Source organism: Pantherophis guttatus, chromosome 5 (assembly GCF_059756535.1).
Source record: "Pantherophis guttatus breed Tessera chromosome 5, ASM5975653v1, whole genome shotgun sequence".
Lineage (NCBI taxonomy): Eukaryota > Metazoa > Chordata > Lepidosauria > Squamata > Colubridae > Pantherophis > Pantherophis guttatus.
Window position 1 is genome coordinate 28,152,188 of NC_142067.1, and position 25,891 is coordinate 28,178,078.

The 25,891-nt window shown below is 36.3% G+C and overlaps 1 protein-coding gene and 1 long non-coding RNA gene across 3 annotated transcripts in view; both read left to right on the plus strand.

Moving 5' to 3' along the window:
- The window catches only part of LOC132710316 (uncharacterized), a 33,520-nt gene extending 23,589 nt beyond the window's left edge, over positions 1-9,931 (plus strand). Inside the window, exon 2 of the long non-coding RNA XR_015734403.1 lies at positions 9,732-9,931. This is a non-coding gene — a long non-coding RNA (uncharacterized LOC132710316). The remainder of the gene's footprint in view (positions 1-9,731) is intronic.
- IGSF11 (immunoglobulin superfamily member 11) overlaps positions 1-25,891 on the plus strand; it is a 212,474-nt gene that overhangs the window by 129,260 nt on the left and 57,323 nt on the right. The gene's annotated exons all lie outside the window — the stretch shown is intronic.

Here is a 25,891-nt window from a genome sequence, read left to right on the forward strand (position 1 = left end):
TTTTTTTTAACCACACTCTGGGGACACCTCTGGGAAAGTTTGTAACTTCCCCTTCTCTATTTTGCTTTGAGAATCCTTCTGCCTGAGATCTTGAAGCGCCTATGCCGGACTGAATAGGCCATCGTGGGCAACATCTGATTTGATATAAAGCAGTTTCCCTTGTTCGCTATTATTAACTTCTTATGTTAGCAACATGAACAGATTTTTAAAAAGCAGCAGTGTTAGCTTGCTAGTTCTAATCCGTTGAAACGTTCAAGAAGCTCTCATTACATACAACTTTGATTAATGTTCCTGCTAGGTTTTTGTTTTTTTTCATAAGTATATTGTGACTGATTGGTAGATATCATTGTTCTGCAGATTTAGAAACAATGCATTGGAATTTGACTGAGCTGCTAATTTGACAGATTTAAGTAGCCATGCAAAGGACGACAGTGTAACCCTAGGCAAAGCAGTTGCATGTAGCCTTAATCCAGGCTTCCTCAATTATTTGGTTCATAAAATTGAAAGATGTCCTTTTCACGCCTTGAACTGAAGTGGGCCAGTTTGATTTAACTAGTTGTTTTAGTCCAGTAAAAAGGGAATTCTAAGGTCTATTTTTGCTTTTTGACTTACTTAACAAAGCAGACTAGAGCATTCCAAAAGCGTTACACAAAAATCACCCTGTGATTTATTCTCATCTGATCGGAACCAGAAATGACTTGTCTACCGAGGATGATTTTAAAATGAAGCAGCATTCATTCTAGGTGCTTGTTCTTAGAAAAAGATGCATTCAGTCCAGCATTCTTTCAGTCTTTAAACTTCTCTGTGCGTGTTTTTATTCCCCATTAAAACTGTTTTAATTCCCTGTTTCCCCAAAAACAAGACCTATCCTGAAAATAAGCCCTAGCATGTTTTATGTGTGTGCCTTACATAAGCTCTACCCCTCCAAAATCAGCCCTACTTAAGAGCCTGTGCAGCCGCCCAGCTGCACATTCCATCTGTTGCTCGAGGTGCTGTGGCCATGAGGCAAGATGGGGTAGTGGTGGAGCTGCCCCATGCGCCCCGCACTGGCTTACCTCAGGGCCTCTGCAGCCAGACCATCTATGTACCGACACCTGCCTTGGGGCAGCAGCACTGGCAACAATTTACAGCAGAAGTCCACGTGGCTGCCAGCCCACTTCTTCTGCTTACTTGCAACGGAGCAGGAGGCTAAGTGGTGTGTTGCTGCCGTGGCCACGAGACGAGGCAGATGTCAGGGCATGGATGTCCTGGCTGAGGGGGTCCCTGAGATAAGCTGGTCCAGGGTGCATGGGGCAGCTCCACCACCACCCTGCCTCGCCTCACGGACATGGCACCAGCGCATCACTCGGCTTCCTGATCCATTGTGGTTGCGAGCAAGCAGAAGTGGGCCAGTGGCCACAAGGGGTCCTGCTGGACAGGGATGCCGGAGCCACCGCTGCCACGAAGTGAAGCAAGTGTCAGAGCATGCATGGCCTGGTTGTGGAGGCTCTGAGGTAAGCCAGTGCAGGGGCACGTGGGGCAGCTCCACCCCCTCTGCCTTGAGGCCACAGCACTGGCTTGTTGCACAGCCTCCTGCCCCATTGTGAGCAAGCAGAAGAAGTGGGCCTCCTGTACATGGGAAAAAAGAACCCCGAAAATAAGTCCTAGTGCTTATTTTGGGGGCCAAAAGAAAACAAGACTCGGTCTTATTTCCAGGGAAACACAGTTATTAGTATACGAACTCAAACTTCTGTTGTCTAAACAACAATAACATTTTATCCCAATCATTCAGGTTTCATCTCGTTACCAACGTCAGTAAATTCTCACCCAACTGTTATTACATAACTATTTACAACATTTTAAAACCATCAGACAGCAAGTTATCTGTAAGTTCACTATAAATGCTATCCTAGAATCAAAAGGTGTGCTAACATTATTTTGTAAATTATCAGGCTTTGCTTTACAATAAACCTACAATAGCAGTCCCAACTACAGTAATCAAGACATTATGTCATAATACTATATATACAGACACACACACACACACACAAACAAACAAACAAACAAACAAACAAACACGTAGCACTTTTTCTCATGCAGTATCTTTTTCATTGCAACATCTAATCCTTGTCAACTGGTCATTCAATTACTCCCCTTCTGTCAGACCTGCCTTTGCAACTCTTTCTAGTTGTATATAAATATCATGTCAAAATGTGGGTCTTGATTACTACTTGGGTTCACACCTGCTGTGAAGTTTTACGGGATCCATTACTGACAGAGAAAATGTTCCTTGAGCAGTTGGTTCTTAGGCAGAGCTCTGAAATCTTGAGATGCTCTTCTTTTAAAGACAGGAAAGGTTGGGTGTCTCCATCCTCAGTCTCACAAGGATACGGTTACCAAAGGCAGCAAGCGTGGGGAAGTATCTATTCTGAGGAATAGTATTGGATTACCCCCTTTCACTGAGGCTGCATCTTTAGCATTTTGAAGACAGTTTGACTCTGACAATGACAAGAGAGGTTATTTTTATTTGGCGATCCATTCCTGCTTGTGCATATAACTTAGTATATGTGGGAAAAGAATCATCTGGAGATTCACATCCCCTTGGGAAAAGAATTACATGTACTCCTCAACTTACAACTATTTGTTTAACAATTCTTTGAAGTAACAGTGGCACTGAAAAAAGTGGCCTACAGCTGGTCCTTGCAACCATTGCAGCATTCCCACAGTCATTATCTGGGTGCTTTTCAGACAGTATAGCCTTAGCAATAGCATTTAGACTTATATACTGCTTCACAGTGCTTTACAGCCCTCCCTAAGATGTTTACAGAGTCGGCATATTGTCTCCAACAATCTGGGTCCTCATTTTACCCACCTCAGAAGGATGGAAGGCTGAGTCAATCTTGAGCCCTGGTGACATTCGAACTGCTAAATTTCAGGCAGACAGCAGTCAGCAGAAATAGCCTGCAGTACTGCATTCTAACCACTGCGCCACTGCAGCTCTAGTATATGTTTACAGTAGTTGCAGTGTTCCAGGATTATGTGATTGCCATTTGCAACCTTCCCAGCTAGTGGCTGATAAGCAGAGTCAATGAGAGAAGCTGGATTAACAACCATGAGCAAAATCAGGCATGACTCAACAATTGCCTTGCTTAGCAATGGAAATTCTTGACCCAATTGTGATTGTAAGTTGAGGGCTATCTGTAAACTCTCTCAGTGATATCCACATGAGGAATAAAGAAGGTCTTTACAAAGGTCACAGTCCTTTTCTGGGTGTGACACAATATTGCATGATATGGCTCACACTTGGTCACTCTGACAAAAGCAGCAGCATCCTATGGACACTCCTGCTGTCCCCATTTCAATGGTGCCAGTGCTCTTAACTGGTCTCACTGGTTATTATTTGACATCCTCTGACACATGTGCAGAGGTTGCATAATTGTGGGCATTTGGGGGTGGGGCGGGGGGCAGTTGAGTTGTGCTAATAGTTCTGCTTCTTAGAAACTTTCATATTATTTCTCCTTCTCCCAGAAACTTGGTGAATCTTCACACTGTATCTGAGAAAACCTGTTTCTGAATGCTCCCTTTCTTGAAAATAAAATAATAGTATTTTTTTTTTAAAAAAGGATAAAATGCCCAGACCAAGAATAAATTAAGGGGGGAGGGAAGAAGTATGAGGCCAGGCTAGAATCTTCCATAGTCAGGGTTATTAAAAAAATAATAATTGCAAGGAGGTGAATTTGTGCATTTTTAAAAGGCTATGCCATAGGAAATGTTGATGCATATGATCTTCTAAGCAGCCTTTCCCATAAAATTAGCAGCTCAGAGACCAAAAATGATGTAAATGCATGGTTGATTATTTTTGCTTTCCTCTCACAAATAAATGAAGCACTTTGCAATAATCTATTACTGCAAAGCATATAACATATTTTCTTCAACAGAAAAGCTCAAGATGACTAAAAATAGTAAGATGCAAATAGCAATATAAAGTAGGGCAATAGATGAACCCCCACCCCACCCCAGTCCAACTCTCTCCTGCACTATGGCTGACCAGCTGCTGCTGTTTGGAGTCTCCCTAGAGTCTGGGAACAGATGGCCTTAAAAGGCCAATGAAAATGACTTTCTGTTCTGTTATTCTGCTTTTGCTGAATGGTAGACTGGGTAGTGGCTTAGAGAGTCCAACAAGGGAGGCAGTGATTAAAGTAAAACCACTGATATACTTTTTATAGTAACAACTAAAATTTATTGCTAACGGTTTAAAAAGAATCAGATTGAAAGACTTTCAAATATGGAAAATTTACCTTTTCATACAAATTAAGAAAAGCTGCAGATTTTACTTAAAAGGGAATTCTAAAAGATGATGAATTGCAAGGTTATGGGTTGATGGAAACATCAGTAAATGAATGTCAATTTAGAGGATTTTTTTTTTAAACTGCTGTAATAGCACAGCATGGCTGATGGATGAAGAGGCATACTTTAGGGATTTGGGCAACATGGTGCTTAAAGGATAATAATTCTGATGATGTCAAAATCTACCCTAATCAAATTAAAATAATTCACGAATGAAGGCAAATATACATGTCCCAGGATAGTGTTGCAGGATCCAATCTTGGTCGGTCATTGGGACCAGAGGTTTTGTCTTCTGTGCTTTTGGACTCATGTTGGAGTTTATCCTCAGGGAACTTCTCTGTCACAGGAATTATTTTGGAGAATTCTAAAATAATTCATTTTACAATTTATTTTTACTGATTGGAAGTGTATGGAATTTTGATGATAAAAGTAAGAAGTTGAGATTGTAGGTTTTTATTTTATTCTACTGCACTAAAAAGAATTGGAAGTCTACATCTTTTTTTCTTTGTCCCCTTTTATCCTACACTTTTTCCTTTTTCCTTTTCCCTCCCCTACTTTCTGACTATTTTCATTTTTCTTCATATTTTATATTTTGATAAATTAATAAAAATTTGGAATTGTACATCCAGGCCATGCCATGAAATCAGTGACATTCATTACCGAAAACGTACAGATCCATATGGTTTATGCCTCAGAAGGCAAAATTGTTTGGAAAAATGAATTCAATATTGCACGTCATCCCAAATTCACATTAGATCATCTGCTTCATTGTGCCTCAGTGAAACATTTGAACATAGTTCTATAACTATTTTGTGTAGACATACTATAAGAAGAATTTAATTTGATAGTTCCAATGACTTGATCACTATCATAGCTTAGCCGTTAGGTGGTTGTTTTTTTTCCTGCCAGAAAATGTGCAGCAGAAAGGGTTTATAAAATGAAGCCTTGCATCCAGAAGTAAAATAATCTCAAGGGTTGTCCCCTGGCTATAGAGACTTGATTGCGTGCAAAAAGATAAACATTATCTATAGACAGTTGTCCGTTCATGGAAAGTTTTCTGGTCACCACCACTTCTAAGTGACATGCTATCAATTTCATACTGTTAACCTTTAGCATACTTCATTGCACATCACCCAAATAGTGCTTAAGAACCAAAGCAACTGCTTCTGGATCTGATGTTACTTGGGGGGGAAAGGCAAGAAAGCTAGTTGTTAGCAATTATATCAATATCACCATACTCCTAAGTTATTATATACTTGGATAATGCTCTTTTCTAGAGAACAATTAGGACACTCCCTATTTCATTAGATCAGAGGGCTAATAAACTGCCATAGGATCAGGCTTTTACTTGGAATGTTGGTTTCCCACCATAAGCAATCTCTGAATATTTAAAAGGACCACGTTGTTTTAAGTTCTTCATTCCCAAAGTTAGGAATCCCTTTTATTGTCTACATGTGGATTTTGAGCATGACATAATGATAACTAAAGTATATTGCAGTCACTGAGCAACAATTAGTTGCTCTTAAAATCAAGTGTTTTAAAAAAGAAGCCTCTGTTTTTATTTCCTTATCTACATATCAGTAAATTAAGAATATTCAGTATTAGGAGGGCAGAGTAATTGCCTTACTTGCTGTAAACTTGTCTAAATTGTATGTTCTTGTCTAGTATGCTCTTAAGTTCCCTTATATATAATATAATATAATATAATATAATATAATATAATATAATATAATATAATATAATATAATATAATAATGCAATGCAATGCAATGCAATGCAATGCAATGCAATGCAATACAATATAAATGTTTAAGGGGACGTTATATATATATAAAGTCCCCTTAATCATATATTGACAATTGATGATGGAAACTATTTACATTCATGGTACTGGTCCTCTGGAATATTATCCCTGAGAGGTTCAAATTGCTCTGATTTTGCTGTCCTTGAAGGTCTGGCTTTTTCCTAGGTTGCTTAATGTATTTTGTATGATAATCGTTTGGTTGCCACCTCTTTGTTTGCATTGCATTGGATTGCTTTTATCTTGGATACCATCCAGAGTCACAATGAATTGGATGAATTAATTAGATAAATGATAGATGATAGTCCAGGTGATGATTAGAGATTTAATGACATTTCTTTTCAAATAAGATCAGCTAATTTGAAAAAATCCAAAGAAATAATGACTCTCAGGACCATTTTCTTGGAGTAGAGATGATCCATCGATTATGTGATGTCTTAATCAAGGATATTGCTAGTCAATCCCATGCGTGTTTTGAGGAAGAAGTGATATGAAACAATGCTTTTCAGTGCCCCTTGTGTACATAATCAGAAATTTGGAGGGCACCTTCTTTGACAGAATTCAGAAGGGTCTTTGGAACTTGCAAAATGATGTTGTAAGAAAATATGCAAGTGGTGGAGAATGTGTTCCAATATTACAAAGCACATTTGATCATTTGTCCCTCCTTATGGTTGCCTATGGCTGTTGAGAGAGAGATCACATCAACATAGCTTAATTAAAAATAAAAGTGAATGCTGAGTTGCAAGCCACTGTCGCCTCAAAAAAATTGCCTAAAATTTTTCAGGTCCCCTGCGAGTGGCTGCCAATGAAATAGGGTGGAGTAGAATGGAGTGAAGGTATGGAAGTGCTGAATGCAATGTCACATCACAATGTCACATGTTTCTTTTCTAGATATTTGACCACTCAAATGAAAGATGCCAGTCTGTGACAGGCTTGTATTGGCTGTACCACTTTAAAATAACCTTTTAAAAGCACTTTAAAAGGGCACATTCATAATGGATGCATTTTGTTTTTGTTCTCCTGACTGCTACATTAAAGCAGAACCATGGCTTCTTTTGTTTTGCTCAATTCTTAATGTTAGCAAACTTTTAGATCTTAGCGGGTTTATTTTTATTTCCTGTTTCATTTTTAAGTGTGCTTTCATTATCTTAGTATGCATGCCATACTCAGTTGTTCATGCAACTGAGTTCTGCTAGTATTATGGTTTGTGACTATAATACAAAGAGACCAACTTTTATAGCCAACAGATACAAGAAATATATTGGTAAGTAGCTTGATTACTGGTGATGTCCTTAATTGCAATAGTGATTACATGTAGTATGAATATTTATTAGTGCAAGTAGAAGAGACATGAACTTAGTAAATGTTTTTAGACTAAAAGTAGATTTTGTGTTCATTTCATGTTTTTAGTAGACTTTTGCTATGTGTGATTAACATGATATTCTCCAAGCACTAAGGACTACTTTTCTTTCTTATTAAAATATTATTTGAAAAAAATATAAACCTAAGCCACTTTTTGCACCTTTATTTTTTAAAATTGTTTTATTAAAAGTTTAAATTACAATAATAGACAATAATACAAACTAAAAAAAAGAAAGGAGAAAAATAGAAATAGAGTAAAAGATATAAGAAAATTAATGAGAAAGAAAACCAGGAAGGAAAAAACCTTAAGAAAGACTTTCCACCTCATCACAACTATAAAGTTTCCCTGTCTTTTATCTCTTCTTAATTAACAAATACAAAAGTCTTCATCCCATAACTCAACTGTTTATCTATAAGCAAATTCAATAAGTAATGCCTTTTCCAATCCAGGTTTCAACAAAAAGTTCAAATAGATCCCTAAAATAATATTAATTAATAAATGTAAAATCATTCCCTATCTCAACATTCAATTGCAAGAAAACCATATTTAGAAGACACTATCTTACTACTGGTAGTCCTCAACTACCACAAGCCCAAAATTTATATTATTAAGTGAGACATTGGTTAAGTGAGTTTTTCCCCATTTTATGACCTTTGTTGCCACAGTTGTTAAGTGAATCACTGCAGATTGTAAATTAGTAACCTAGTTGTTAAGTGAACCTGGCTTCTTCATTGACTTCGCTTGTCAGAAGGTCTCAAGAAGTGATCACATGATCTTTGGACACTGCATATGAATTTTGATCACATGATCATGGGGATGCTGCAAAGGTTGTACCTGAAAAATGGTCATGTCACATTGTTCAGTGCTGTAACTTTGAAAGTCACTAAATGAACTGTTATAAGTCGATAACTACCTGTATAAACAGAACACTTTTTGCTCCTTTCTATGAAAAAGCATGAATTAAACATCTTTTGCAGTATAAAATGTCACAACTCTTAGTTTTTTTGAAAGATTAATAAATTATTTGAAACATAAATATTTATGGACTTGAATAGGATTTATGCAGCAGGTCCTCTTGATTAACTGTATCCTTACTGAATTGTGCAGTAATTCTATTAATAGATTAAGATGCTTTAGAGACATGGTATAGTTGTGGTTACATATTCCACAAAAGGCTGTACTAAACTTTGCTTCTTTTTGAAGGCTCTCGGTAGTTTATAGAGACTAAGACGTTGGAACAGGGATAGCTAGATAAAATTTCCCCTTCGTCATGGAAGTTATTTGGGTGACTTCATACCAAAGACTCAGTCCCATATATCTCACCAATTGTGTGGTGGAAAATTGGAGGGAACGGTATATGTATATATGGTACCTTGGATTCCTGAGAAAAGGCAAGAGATAAATTGTAATAATTCATAAAATAATAAATTTAAATTTATAAATAATAAATTTAATAATATGTAGCTTATTTACCAGTCTGTATATCTCTCTCTCCCTCCCTCCCTCCCTCCCTCTGAGAGAGAGAGACAGAGTCAGAGACAGAGACAGAGACAGAGACAGAGACAGAGAGAGAATGAGAGAGGACAATATATACACAACCATGTCATCCTTTCTCATAATCCAGTGTGCAAGTGAGAGAAACAAAAGAAAAATATTTTTGAAAATGTGATGCCATTCAACACACTTAGTGCCTTAACTATTTCCTTCTCACTGGAATTCTATTAGGGAAATATCTACCAACTATGCCAGGCCATTAACAGGCAATCTGGGCCATAAAAAATATTTTTCTATTACTATATGCCTATGTTTAGATCCTGAAAATCAACAAAGCATTCCCTAATTCTTTTCTGTGTATCCTCATGATTGGAATATTGTCTGCTTATCAAGTTGGGCAGTACTTGAGAAAATGTCCATCAAACCCTTGAGGAAATGACAGTGCTATGGAAAGTGAAATGCTTATCTTCTTTTTATAGATCAAAAGAACTGAAAGGAATAGAAAGCATCTTGTAACTTGCAATCAGTAGTATTGTGGCTGCTGATTATGATACTGTGGGATGTGATCTTTCAGTGACTTTCTATTCTGCTCAGATCGTTCTAGTAGAAATGTATGTTGCTGTTCTCTGAGCTTCTGTCTTACTGTTCTATAAAACAATAACTATTGGCACAATATTAATCTGCATAGTTAAATTATTAGTGATTTATAAGAAAACGTATGAGAATTTTCTTTTTCATTCTCTGCAGAAACAGTAATATTTACCAATACTCTCCTTGTCATAGAAGTGATAATTTCCCTGCATCATGCCCTGGTACATCTAAGCTGAAGTAATGATGATCATGAGGAAATGTAGAGGAAGAATAATTGCCTGGAACCATTCCTACTGTTTCAGCTTGCAACCAAAAACCTGAAAACCAAAATTAAAAGACATACCTTGACTTCAGAACAAAGAAAAAAAAAGTTGGAGAAATTTCTATTTCTGTTGGAAAAATCAAAATTATTCATCATAACTTTGTAATACAGAATATCACTTTAATAGAGAAAAACCTAAACTAAATCCTTGGGGATTCTGGTAGTTTTAGGAAGGAATATTTACTGAAATTGCTGCTAGTTGATGTTAGCAATGCTAGCCTAGATAGTCTGAATCAGAATGTAAGTTCTTACATTTTCAAGAATATAACAAGAAATTATATTCTTTTAAGAGAGAGAAGAACACTTTTGAATTGGTATTTTGTAGATCAGTTTAATTTCACACATTAAATTCATCAGGTACTAGAAAATGTTTTGAAGGATGCTTTACTATGTAATTACATGCAATTGCAACAAACAAATCAATTAAGCCCCATGGGATTTACTGTGTATACCCAAGGTTATATACTGGATTGCTGACTGAATTGCCTCATTTATATCTTCTTCTAAAGTTTAGAACTTCAGATTATTCCCTTTTAAATAATGTTCTGGTAATTTTACACTATGCAGAGGTTAAGTCCTTCTAGTGGCAGCAGTAAGTGAATGTAATTTGTTTCCTTCCTTTAATGAAGTTTCGAAATGTAAATTTTCACTTCCATAGTTTTAGTGTCTACAGTGACCTCTCCATGGTTCAGAAAGGAGATTGATGCAAATGGGGGAATAGGTTCCAGATAATGGAATTTACTTTGTTCCTGACCTCAGGGCAGATGGATAGGGAACAGAGCTGGGAACGGTCATCATAAGCCTGTTATCCGTCAATTAAAGTCAATGTCAATTACAAGACCATTAATTGAAAAAAATATGTGTTAGAGTGAAAACAACACTCCATGACCCCTTACACAAACTAGTTATATTCCATGACTCCTTACACAAACTAATTGCTGCAGATTCCAAAACTGACTTTTCAAAGGCTAGTTCCAGTTTTGAAACTCGGTCACAATGCTTGTAGAGATAGCAACTCCCAGTATCTCAGTTTGCTGTTTTAGAACATTTTACATATTTGTTCACAACAAATCATTGGATTATCATTGTTTACTGATAGTAAGATTATTATTATTGCAAAGATAACAATTCTGTACAACTCTGAATTGCTTCAGCACTTTATAAACTTTATAAAATATTGATATTTATGTCCGACAATATTATTTCTGATTTTAGGTCATACTATCCCACAATATGGTTTTTATGTGGAAAAAAAATAGATTGGATTTTAGAATACTAAATTTAATAACTAAATATTACCAAACACATTCAACTGTCTTAGCAATAGTGTATCTTTACCAGAATTTTAATTCATGCAGATAGCTAAAATGAGACTTCTGTAAATTTGCAAGCAGTGCATTTATCATAATTCTTGTGGCAGAGATGTAAAATTTCTAAAAGTTTACTACAAGTTAGGAAAAATAAGTTTAAGGACAAACGATAACAATATGTACAATACAATATGAATAGCTTGTCTTGTCATAATTGTTCTAAAATATTTTTTGAGGTTTTTTTAAATTCTTTCTAAAATGTTTTTTTTAAAAATATTTTCGATTATTGTAAGAAACAAGACCTTGGGTAAACAAAGGAAAAAATCCAAAAAGAGAAAAAAGACTTTTTTCAAGTCTTCAAATGTCTATATAGATCGAAAATTGTAAAGCAGAAAATCTGTCTATTTTTGCTTGTGTATCAATAAGTATCCTCCTTTCAGAAATTTGGAATTAGATATCGGTTTTCTTTTTTTATCCTGTTGTAATCTTCTAGTCGAGAGAATTCTTTTGCTCCTTTGGATTGAACTGGAAATGAAATAATTTTCACAAAACACAGAAGAATCTATTCATTTCTTGAATAGATTTCTTGAAATCTAAAGTGCCATCTCACTTTAAAGTAACCTAGTAACCTTGTCATTTAATAGCAAAATGCATTTAATTATAATTACATAGTGTGCTCTTTCTATTTACATTTTTTTTCACACAATCTCTATCCAGATTAACACCACCACATGCTCACTGTTCAGAATTAAAATCTTTTCTGATTCAGATTTTTTCTCAACTTTCCTTCAGCTTCCATAAACTTCCATCTGTCAAAATATGATAGAAATTGTGGAAGAAAGAAAAGATTTTCCCTGTATATAAAAACCAAAGATGATATGAAGTAGTACAATAGATAGGTCTGGATACAAAATTGTAATGAATTATGAGTTCTTGCTAGCACTAATGATTTTTTTGGGGGGGGGGGGTATTTTAGGAATCATTTTTTGAAATCATCCTTTTCCCTAATTTTGGGCATATTGATACAATTGCTTGAATTTATATTTTAAATCAGGGGTCCCCAACCCCGTCCATGGCATGCCAGCAACCAAGCCGTGCAAACAAGCAAAGCTACATCTGTGGGATGCAGGCTGCACGCAAAGCCACGCCTTCTCCGGTCCACGGAAAAACCTTTCTCCACGGAACGGGTCTCTGGTGCTCAAAAGGTTGAGGGCTGCTGTTTTAAATCTTACAGCCTTACAACTGGAAGTGGCTATATAAAACCCTTGTTTTAGTAGATGTTCAAGACCCCCCCAATTGGCAGCTTGGATGGCACTATCCCATATAGTGATATTTTACACTTCTTTCTTGCAAAGCAAGACATGGCAGATGTGACTCAGTGTGAATCAGTGATGTAGGTAATCTATAGTATGAAGCTTTGGTAGTCTGTTGACCATAAGGTAAGTGAATTCCACAATTTATTTCTGGAGTTAAAGAAAAAGGGTGTAGATACTATCAGAACAGAAGCTAAGACAAGACAACCCCCCCCCCCCTTTTTTTAGTACAGTAGTCTCATGACTAGTTTTTTTTCCTTGTTTATTTATAATGGTACCATAATCTCTTAGTAGTACAAGGTAGGATTAAAGTATAGAACTCTAGCTGAAAATATTTATCCTCTTTCTCATCTGCTATAGATATGGTGATACCATATGTAGTCCTATATAAAAGAATTGAAGGGTGGGTTTTTTTTTAATATTTTGAAATAATTCACATAACACAAGTACAGTTTATATTATATTATAACATATTTATTGTATTGAATGTGATTTCTTTTTTGGAAAACACAGCAACTAGAAAGCTCCTACTTCTCTCTAAGCATGCTGCCATTCTCATTTTGTATTACAAAAGCTCCATTAAAACCCAAAACAAAGAAATAAATAATTTTGATTTAAAGCTCAGAGCTCATGTGATGATCCATACATGTGGAAAATTAAAATATTGTATTTCATGTAATAACAAGTAGGAAAATTATTAAAATGAGAAAGTGGAACAATAGAAGATCAAAATATTATTTCAGTTCCCAATTTATAAGCTGCATTTTAATATAGAGGTAACTTTAATATCTGAGAATCATGAGTATTAATCTTGACCGTTTGGGACTGGTCACTATGTTAGATAAAAAAAATTATACTGTAGTATGGATCCAAGCCACTGCTAAACAGTTAAGTGTAGTGCCAAGGGGAAATGGGGAGCTGTGTTTGCTACCTGATATAGGTAATGTAGTATACATAATTATAAAAACTGCATGACAGACATAGAATCAGAAATTTTCTTTGTGACAGAATGGGGAATGACTATATAAAACAATGTCATAGACTCTGACAGACATGCATATCTAAATATATAAAAAATTAAATGTATTTTTTTTCAGAACAATTGCTTTATCTATAGGTGAGCAACTCGATATAAATAAGCTGATTGAGCACTTAGAGTTAACTAAATAACTTCCTATAGTTGAACAACTTCCTATAGTTGAAGAATATACTTTTTAGAAAAGATGTCCCAGGCATTTGCCAGATGTTGTTTTCTGATATGAATTTTATATTTACAACAGTGGGCAAAACAATAAACTCTATAAATTTCTGCACAAAATACTTTAAAGAAAAATGTAGATAAGAACCAACCAAGTCTAAGCTCCCATATTGGGTATGTTTTAGATTAGCAACTCTTTATGGTAGCACTCACCATTTTATGATTTCACTCAATGCAAAGCTACCAAATAAATAAATAGAACCAACTTTTTTTGTTTAAAAATGTAATCAAAATGAGAGCACATATGAGTAAATGGAAGTCATGCAAATTTTCCTTTATCTCATATGATTTGGTCCATTTCAAGACTTTTTTTTAATTTGATGCATTTAAGTATCATTGATATTACTATGAATACCACAATCCAGGGGTGAAATGCTCCCGGTTCGGACCAGATCGCTTGATCTGGTAGCGATGGAGGCGGGAGGTTCAGAGAACCGGTAGCAAAAATCCCTGCCCCCCCCATGCCCAGCTGAGCTGCACAATCATCAGAGGCTTTCTTTTTTACTTTTAAAAGCATTTTTTCTACAACCTCTGGCCGAAAAAATGCTTTTAAAAGTAAAAAAAAACCTCTGATGATCGCGCGGCTCAGCTGGGATCATCAAAAGCTTTTAAAAGAAAAAAAACCTCTGCCGATTAGGCAACTCAGCTTGGATTGTCAGAGGCATTTAAAAGAAAAAAAGCCTCTGCTGATCAGGCAACTCGGCTTGGATTGTCAGAGGCATTTAAAAGAAAAAAAGCCTCTGCTGATCAGGCAACTCAGCTTGGATCGTCAGAGGCATTTAAAAGAAAAAAAACCTTTTTTTCTTTTAAATGCCTCTGATGATCCAAGCTGAGTTGCCTGATTGGAAGAGGCTTTTTTTCTTTTAAAACCCTCTGACGATCCAAGCTGAGTTGCCTGATCGTCAGGCATTTAAAAGAAAAAAAGCCTCTGCCGATCAGGCAACTCAGCTGGGATTGTCAGAGCCTTTTGAAAGCATTTTTTTACAACCTCTTCGCCAAAAAAATGGTTTTAAAAGTAAAAAAAAAAAAATTGGCCACGCCTACCCAGTCACATTAACCACACCACCAAGCCACGCCCACAGAACCGGTATTAACAAATTTTAGATTTCACCCCTGCCACAATCCCTGTGTATTATCAGCCTCTAGGTTATATGAATACAGTATATGTATATGTGTATATACTGTATATACTATGTATTATATACTATATACTGTACATACATTTGTGTGTATATAAAAACATATATATATATATACACACACACACACACATATATATATATATATATACACACACACACATACATACGCACACATACACATAGTATGTCACATATATATACACATGTTCTGTCCCCGTCTCACACACGCACACAAACAGTCATCCAGGGGTTAAATAAAACTTGCAGACAATAAATTCCTTCGATAACAGGATTGGCAGCAACCCAGTAGCTGCTTGCCAAGAACTTTAATCACAGAGGGAGGTGTTCCTCCTCCGTCAGATAAACCAAAACAAATACACAAAGTCAAAGAATTGTCCAAGTCCAGTCCATATTAAATCCAAGGCAGGCAGATAACGTAGTTTCAGAGATACAATGCGACTCGATAGTTGTTTAGCTTTGTCCGTCACAGAGCCTGAATGGCCACCACACCCCCTTTTATCCCCTGTGGGGTGTGGTCCAGTGACTCAGCTTAATCTCTGGCACTCCTCCTTTTCTGCTGCGTGAGCTTGTCTCTCCGACGCTGGCGTGGATCTAGCCAAGACTTATCTCTGTCATTGTCTGACTGCGACTGTTCAGAGATACCTGGCTCCTGGCCAATCTCTTCTCCCTCGGGAGACACCTGAGGCATTGCCAGAGAGGAGGGTCCTGGATAGGGAGGCCTGGCCAACTCCTCTCCTTCACCTTCGGAGTCTTCTCCCTCCGATAAGACGGGCTCGGGGGTAGGAGTCACAACAACACACGCACAGAGTATGTCACAGAAGTGAATACACCCCCTCATATTTTGTAAATATTTAAGTATACCTTTTCATATGACAACACTGAAGAAATGATACTTGGCTACAATGTGAAGTGCGGCCCCGCTGCGAACCGGTAGTAAAGGTAAGTAGAACCCACCCCTGATATATACATATACATATACACACACACACACATATACATACATACATACATACATACATACATACATACATACATATATATATACATACACACACATATACATATATACACACACACATACGCATACATACATACATACATACATACATACATACATACATACACATACACAGAGAGGGCGGGAAAAAAGAGATCGGGAGAGATTTGGGGAGGAAGTTGAAGGAAAATTATTCTTCATGGTATTGTTTTCAGGACCAGCCCTTCTATCTTTGCCTTCTGAAAAACCACATAGATAGAAAGGCTGAAATGCAGTAACCAGTATATTCTATAAAGAAACTTGCCTGTAAATTTGAATTAACTTTCTAGGCTAGAAGAGTTGTTCAGCATCACACAAAAGTCAATATATAATTGAACTAACAAGATCAATAGGTATTTAAATAGTATGCATCACTACAACCCACTCCATCACAAAAAGCACTGGCCATTTGCCTAAGAAAGATAAAAGACTGCATCAACACTGTAGGGAATATAGCTAGGTTAGCTGTTGCATCTTTATTCTGACAATAGGAAATCTTACACATTGATTTTAATTTTACTTAGACGCTAAAGCCAATACTATGTATATGTTTTTTTTAAAAAAGCTAATTGTTCTTTAGATATATCTTGAAAGAATTTTTAGAATATTGCTACCTTCTTTATTTATTTCAAAAGAAAGCATTGTTTACCACTGGAGAAATTTTAAGGAGAAACAGGATAGGCAAATCAGCCCTATCAGGTAAACAAGACAGGAAACACAACTAGATGAGCTAAAACTACTTCATCTCTAGGCTATATTAACGGAGGTTTGCAAGTTTGAAGATACAAACTTCCCATCACTACTTTTAACCATCAATTATGGCACATCCTTCCTAAATGTCTTTCTATGACTAATAAGTGGTCTTCCGGGTGCAATTCAAGGTGTTGGTTACCACCTTTAAAGCGCTTCATGGCATTGGACCTGCATACCTTCGAGACCGTCTTCTGCCACCAGTAGCCTCCCACCGGCCAGTCTGCTCCCACAGAGAGGGTCTCCTCAGGGTGCCATCGGCCAAATTATGTCGGCTGGTGACACCCAGGGGGAGGGCCTTCTCTGTGGGAGCCCCTGCCCTTTGGAATGAACTGCCCCCAGAAATTCGTAAGATCTCTGATCTCCGTGTATTTCGCTGTGCCCTCAAAAACTTGTTGTTCCGCCAGGCCGGGCTATCAACGTAAAGATTTAAATTGGTTTTAAATATGGGATTTTAAATTTGGGGGTTTTATAATTGAGCCAATTATTTAATAATTTTAATTATTTTTAAATTTTGTCTGTCTTGTGCTTTTAATCAGGCTGAGTCCTGAGTCCTTCGGGAGAAGGGCGGTATAGAAATAAAATTAATAATAAAAATAATAAATAATAAGCCAATGGGGCTCCTTCCTCTCTTGTCCAGGGGTGAAATCCAGAAGGTTCTGACAGGTTCTGGAGAACCGGGAGCGGAAATTTTGAGTAGTTTGGAGAACCGGTAGCGGAAATTTTGAGTAGTTCGGAGAACCGGCAAATATCACCTCTCACTGGTGGTAGTGGGGTAGGAATGGAGATTTTGCAGTATCCTTCCTCTGGAGTGGGGAGTGAATGGAGATTTTGCAGTATCCTTCCCCTGGAGTGGGATGGGAATGGAGATTTTATACTATCCTTCCCCTGCCATGCCCACCAAGCAACACCCACAGAACCGATAGTAAAAAACTTTGGATTTCACCACTGCTCTTGTCTGATAGTTTTCTAGGCAGTCATCTCTTCCCCTATTCCCCAAGATCATCCACACATTCCATTGCAAGACATCTGCTTTTCGAAAGTGCTTTGAAAAACAAATTTGAAAACTTGGCTAATTTAAAAAAGCAGTCATAGATTGTAAATTTTTCATCTCACTTTAATGTGCCATTTGGTGTAGAGGTATTCCTAGGGTTGTGACCACTCACTCATTCAGTGACTGTTCAAAGTTACAACAATGCTGACTTACAAATTACACTTTGGAGTTCTGGCTGTTGCAGTGTTCCACGGTTAAATTATTTTCTGGGTGCTTGGTGCCTAGCTTGCAATTGTGATATCACAATGAGCCACAGTCATATGGTTGTAATTGTTGACATTCCTGCTGCCTATCACAAGCAGTCAAAGTGGAAGCTATCAGGAAGTTGGAAGTTCTCCTTCCTCTTGCTGCTTTTTTGCCCACTGTAGCCACTGCCAGTATTCATGTACTCGCCCATTCCCTGTTGCTTGCCGATGGCACTGTGTGAGACATCTGCACACCTGACAACATTGTAGCCTGCTGTGCACTTTCTCCCCCACAATACCCACATATCCTTTGCAACACCCCCTGCATACCCATTGGACTGCTTGCCTGGGAATCCCATTTCTTGCTGTTTAATTATCTATGTGGCCCTGGGATTACACTGGCAACTGGGATTACCAGGATTGCTATTGCTAACCAATGTGATCACATGATATTGTGCTTTGCAACTGCATCATTTAATGATGGGAATTCTGTTTCCAATTGCTCTTGCAATCTGAGAATTACTTGTTCTCCCTCCCTGGTTTAGCTTAATTTATGTACAGCTAAAATGCCCAAGCCGTTTCAATAAAAGTAAACATATGGAGGTGAACAATTAAAAAAAGAGAATAATTAATGGATTATATGACAATGCCATTCAAATACAATCCCAAATGAACACCTCCAATATTAGACGTAAGTCTTCCTTATAAAAATTACTATCAAATAGAATTAGTAACATTGCTGGTTATTTCAACAAGAGAACCACTGCCCATCTTTTTCCAAGTTAGCAGAAATATGAAAACTATGTCAAAATGGATTTACAAATGAAACCAGTTGATGTTTTAATAATTAAAGGAGACATACAAATAATAAATCAGAAAGGTGACTTGAAAAGCCGCCTTACTTTGGATTTACAAAAGCAATGTGTGGAACCAAGGAAAAAATTTCTGAAAAGAGACAAAGAGGAACTGATCAAGCTGTTCCAGGAAAGAGATAAAGAAGAAATCAACTTGTGGGACACTACTTGAAGGGACTAAATATCATGTTTTTTAAAAAATGTAAAGAAGTGAATCTATTTGATAAGGGTTACAATATATACGTTGTGGTTTCTGATAGCTGCTAATGGGATTTCCTTTTGACCAAGATTGTATGATGAGGCTTTAAATATTTGTTTATAAGTAGGGAGATCTTTGTTCTGTTTTGTCTCTTAGAGAAAATGATGAGTTTGGATTATAAAATTGTATTTTTTTGATTAAGATTAAAATATGTAAGTTAATATTTCTGGTAATAGATCTTTGCTGATCAGGATTGAATGATGTGGGTTTTTTAAATAATTTGACTATTGATAAGGGATGAGATATGAGAAGAATTGTTTTTAATTGAAGTACTGTACAAGCAAATGTTTAGTTAAGTTGGTCAAATTGTCTATACTTGTCTGGAGGGCGGGGAGAGTGGACCTGCCCAAGAACATTGGAATATTCTAGGCACACACCAGCAGAGTATTAACATAACTGCCAACAAATTAAAAAGAACCATCTTCTCAGGCGATCCCAAGACCCCTTTGCAGGTAAATCACCTAACCACTCTACTATCTCACAGAAGACAAGCTTATTATTTATGTCTCTTGTTATCTTGTAATGACCAGTCTGCTACAAAGGAAGCAGAAACATCCACATTAACTGTCTTGTCCGAAATATATCTTGGATCAAAAATATTTTGGGACAAACATGTAAATTGCCTGATGAAATGTGAAAAATGATGATTTGAATAAAGGTCCTTGTACATTTCTGTACAAAGGGTCACCCCATAATGGAAACCAATATTCCTGTAACAGGAAAACGAAAACCGGACAGAATAGAAAGGTCGTCTTTTAGAATTCAGTTTATCTTTTGCATAATTTACTGAATCTTTAGGAAGACTTCCAAAAGAAAGGGGGGGGGAGAGAAGATATCCTTTTTGAATATTTCAGGGTAAATTTCCTGGTACGAACATCTGCACAGAGATGTATTTTAAAGGAAAAGAAACACAAAATCTTAATTTAAATCCTGTATATGACCTTGATATATTCTTTCTATATACATAGTGTTGACCTTTTGGTTTCCTATTACCCTTCAGGCTCTGGATAAATAGATCACTTTACATGTAAACTGAGCACATTCTGAGAAAAAAAGTGCAGTGAAAGCCTGATTAATAATAGTTATATGCAGTGCAATAACTTCCCATCCTAGGATCTGAGAGAAATATGGAGCTGTGAATTAATTCAGTATTACCATGTCCCATGAGAAGATGTCAAATCCTATCCACATTAATAACTTTCTGTAATTGTTATGGAACATGGGACTCTTTCTGAATTTTATACAAGAGGATAGATAAATCAAATGCATTCATTTATCTGTTGAAAACCATAGCTCATCAGAAAGTACATATACAGACCAGCTTTTTCCAATTTGGCAACTTTAAGATGTATGGAGTGAACATGCCACCTAGAGAATTCTGAGAGTTGAAATTCACACATCTTAATTGTCAAGCTTGAAAAACACTGGTATAGGCCATTCCAGGCTTTCAGTGTAAATATTATAATCTGATAATGTATATCAGCCCATCTTATGTTATTATAATTTAAACATGAAGATAACTCATAATTCACTATCAAAAGATAGTGACTTAGCAGTTATCTGACAAATAAATGTATTTGTCTTACATCTTTCTCTTTTTTTCAAAGATGTCCTACAGTTGATGGTACAATGCATAGAAAACGTACATACAATTGTATTCTGATCACAGACAATCATAGATTTTCCATCAAGATTGACCAGAGTTATTATTTGAAAGTGAAATTGCATGAATTTATATTATCCTGAAGGGTTCCATATCAGTCTCAGTAACAAGTTGGAAAAATCTGATAATGCTTTAAAAATTTATGCCATATAGTCACTCCATAATGTGTGTGTGTGTGTGTGTGTGTGTATTTCTGGGAAAGTTGGCAGACTAAGACAGCTTTACAAAAAAGCAGAGCTGATGTTTCAGATTTTTATAAGGAGCAGATCAGTAGATCAGTTTATATGATCCTCTTTGGATAAAAGAGAGAGATGCAAAATCATCCAAGCTATTTCTCCTTATGGTTGCTTCTCAAGAAAAAATTGCCATGAAATGTAGAGAGAATTGTATAAGGCTTTAAAAATTAAGAAGGCAATAAAGAGGACAATCCTAGAGAGCAATTGGAATAATATATTTTTGAAAGACTTACGAAAGAGACTGTTTAAAATATGAAGGCATTTTTTTGTAAATTGCCATTCTTTCCAGGTTAACCAAAGAAGTTACCAAATTGCCATTTGTGTGATGGACAATGGAAGAATACTGACAACCTTCAGTGGTTAAAGTATTTCAAAACCTGGATAGTCTCTACTTTTATTTTTGGAAAGGACATACAGTTTTGCTTCTGAAAATGTATTTTGTTCAAGATTCAAATTATTTTGAAAAAAAGAAAGCTAATCACTACTTTTTGTGTGGTCCAAAACATACTTTCCTTTCAGTTCCAAAGTCTTGCACAGTCATAGCATCTAATTTGGCTTTAGAGGTGGTTCTAAATGTCAGTTTTATATCAAAGTGGCTGTGTTTGCTTGATACAATTTCATTAATAATTGAGACAATTTTGTCCTCTATTTGTGACCCTTCTATATTTTATTACTACATTGTCCACTATTTTCCTTTCCAGAAAAGTTTCATTAAGGAAAAAAAATAGCAATAGCACTTAGACTTATATACCACTTCACAGTGCTTTACAGCCCTCTCTAAGCAGTTTACAGAATCTGCATATTTTTCTCAATAATCTGGGTCCTCATTTTATCAACCTCAGAAGGATGGAAGGCTGAGTCAACCTTGAGACGATGAGACTCGAACTGCCAAACTACAGGCAGCAGTCAGTCAGCAGAAGTAGCCTGCAGTACTGCACTCTAACCACTGTGCCACCACGGCTTAATAGTCATGCATTGCCACAGAAGTGGTACAACTTGTGCTCTGTATGTATTGAGATAAACCATCATGAAAGGTAAAAATTAATCTTTTTTGGAGGGCAAAAGTTAAATGTGCAACACCAGAGGAATATTTCATTATCTCTCGTTCACTATTATTTAGTGTATCTGCAGTTTATAGAGAGTAGGCAAGTCCAAAAATGCGAGAAGCCTGGAATTCAGACAATTCAGCCGTCAACAGGCACATAGACAACAAATGTTTGTTACAGTCAAAGACTAGTAGATTAAAAATACTCAAGGGGTATCTAGTTAAACATTCTAGAATTAAAAAATAATAAATCTATGTTAAAATTAAAATTTGCCATCCTATTTGTCAGTTGCACGTAAGCAAGAACAAGCCATAATATAATATTCTTAAATTGTGAAGGCATATAGTCATTAAATGCTAAAATGCAACCAGGTGATAATACCAAAAGATTTAAACAGGTACATAGAGATAAACAACATCTATATATTCAAAAGAGACAATCAAATAACCAAAAAGGAAACAAAAAGCCCAAAATACTTCCTCACTAGCAATCAACAACCAGGTGATCAGAGAATAACACTAAGATTAACATTAGACAACAATCAAGAAGCAGATACTAACCCAATCAAGGAAGTACCAATTCAGACAAGATAACAGTAAAAAAAACAGCCAAACAAGGAATCACCAAGGCCAAGTACCACCACTGACAGGGCAAGCCACTAATATATAAAATGAGAGCAAACCCCACTCCCTCCTAGTGCTGATCATGATCCCTAGTTTGGTAATGAAATGTATGCAAAAAAAACAACCAGGCTAAGCGAGCACCAAGGACCCCACAGTAATATTGTAAGCATAGATGTTTTTGTAATCACTGTGGTTTTGGCCACCTTTTCTGTTACTTTATGTATATGGGCTTTAGAAGATATATAACGCTCTTTTAAAAAGTTAGGATGCTTGCATAATTGTAATCCTCCTATATTGTAATCCTCCTCCTCTTTAATTGGTCACAGACTATCTCACTAGTGTCTATAAAGTTAGCAGAGGGCTTATTGATCATGTGACTAGATGCCAGCGCTACCCATAGACAATAGAGATAGTCCTCTTGCAACTTATAGCTGCTTGCTTAGTGACTGTTTGAAACTACATTAGACCTTGAAAAAGGGACTGATGACCCAGTTCTGACGTTTGCTTATCACTGTGGTCATATATTTTGGGCATTCGGCAACCAGCCTGCATTTACAGCTGTTTGCAGCATCCTATGGTCATCCCATTGTGATTTACATTTTTTTTCAGAAAACAGGATTTACTTCCATTTTCTGGCAAAAAAATGCCCTGTAGTGAACAATTGATTCATTTAGCATACCAACACAAACTGGTAACTTCAGCAGGAATTTTCAATTGGAAGAGAATAGTTTTTCTTGGTTTTCTTTTTGCTTTATACTTTTTGGGAAAAAAACGTTTCTCTCCTGTGGGTGAGGTCATATGTGCTCTGCTTTTCTGTATTTTTTTTCTCATTAATAGCTTAGTGATTAGGCTTGAGAGCATAAACATTATTTTGAAAGAATTTACTTCCTCTGAATTAATTCAGCCTGACATGGAGTATGAGAACATATAACAACATCTAGTCAGATTTGACTTGATTTTGTGAGCAATGGAGGGAGTTACTGAGTTACGTTTATAAATGTGTAAATTAGAAATTAGGGGTAAACTGACCAATATAAGTTTTTAAATGTATAAATTAGAAATTTAAATGTATAAATTAGAAATTGAATGGATTCATATACATATGCTTAGTTCGAAAAGGTCAAAAGAAGAGATAACCATTTTCTTTTTTAGGTGCTCTGAATATAATTGTCTGGATTTTTCTTCGTTTCATTGTTAGATTTCATAATATTTTCTTAATTTAAGAGAGCCAACATATTCTATAGACTCTTATTTCAAAATTCATACTACTTCTTTTTCTTTAAAAATATATATGTCTTCATTGTGGGGAAGCATTTTAATTATAAAAGAAAGACTATAAGTAGCCAGATATCTTTGGAGGGATTTGAAAATAATTGCCAAGGGAGAATTTTAGTTTCCTCCTACCTATGTTCCAGATGATTAGATCTGGAGGCCAAATGCTATCTCTTTCCTAGTTTCTCCAAATCTGTTTGGAGATTCAAATTACAGGTTACGTGACACATTTTTTACAGTATTAGCATATTCCAAAGATTAGTACTGTTTAGCAATTAAGCAAAAAGAAAAAGAAAAAAACTTGCTTAGCAATGATTATTTTTTTTAAAAAGATCTTACTGAAAATTCTGCTTGGAACTTGGGGTTGTTTGTTATGATGCCAGTGTATTTTTCTGACTCTAATTTTAAGGTAAAAGGAAGCAATTACTCTTCCACTACTATCCATCAACTCCCTGTATTAGAATAAAGTCCACTAGTAGTCCATAAATAAGTAAGGAATAGATTAGTGTAACTCACAATTAACCTGCATGTACAGGAAAAATGAGAAGATTCAGGGATTATTATTATTATTATTTTTTGCAATCCAATACCCATCTGTGATTCCACTGTGTACATTTTGAATTTTGATAACACTAATACTAGTGTTTTTTATAACAGCAAAATAATTCACTGATGTAAACAATAAATTTTTAAATTGATATTTATAGTAAGTAAGTGAAAGTAATTGATTTTAGCAATATTTAGCCATTTAGTTTACTTTTGTCAAAGCCTAGCATTAGGGAGAAAATACTACAATTTAATTTACTTACAAAGTAATTTTCAACATATTTTTAAAGAAAACAATCCATATGAAAAGCATTGGGAGAGTTAGTTTATTTTATTCAAGTTGGGAGATTATTCATATATACTCATTGCCAAGAAGCAAGATACAAAAGCCTGCATTAAATGCTAATCCTAATTTCCCATGAAAGTAAAATTTGGTATAAAATCTTACAAGAAACAATAGAAATACATACAGAGAAATGACAAATGAATAGGTAAATTTCAGTAAAGCCAGTTAAACTTATGATTAGACCAGTGGTGGAATTCAATTTTTTTTTACTACTGGTTCTGTGGGTGTGGCTTGGTGGGCGTGGCAGGGGAAGGATACTGCAAAATCTCTATTCCCACCCCACTCCAGGGGAAAGATACTGCAAAATCCCAATTCCCTCCCCACTCCTGGGGGAAGGATATTGCAAAATTTCCATTCCCACCTCACTCTGCGGTCAGCCAGAGATGGTATTTGCTGGTTCTCCCAACTACTCAAAATTTCCGCTACTGGTTCTCCAGAACCTGCTGAATAGCACCCCTGGATTAGACATAAAATGGATAATGAATAGAGCAAAAAAAAATACAAGGAAATGGTTCATGTTTTCTTCATTGACTAAAGCAATACTTTTGATTCTTGTAACTCATGCTTTATTTATTTATTTATTTTATTTTATTTATTTGATTTGTATACCGCCCTACTCCCGAAGGACTCAGGGCGGTGAACAGCCAACAATAAAATACATAAATAGACAAAATTTAAAAACCCGATAAAATCAAATTAAACTTTTTGGCCCAGACAAATTAAAATACCCCAATAATTTAAAAACAGATTAAAATTTACATATTTAAAAAGGGAAGAGATCAGGCCAAGCCCGCTTGATGGAATAAAAAGGTCTTCACAGCACGGCGGAAGGAGCGCAGATCCGGGATCCTCCGTATCTCCGGGGGGAGTTCATTCCAGATGGTAGGTGCCCCCACAGAGAAGGCTCTCCCCCTAGGGGCCGCCAGTCGACACTGTTTGGCTGACGGCACCCAGAGGAGTCCCTCTCTATGAGAGCGTACTGGCCGGTGGGAGGCTATTGGTGGTAGTAGGCGGTCCCGTAAATAACCAGGCCCTAAGCCATGGAGCGCTTTAAAGGTGGTAACCAAAACCTTGAAGCGC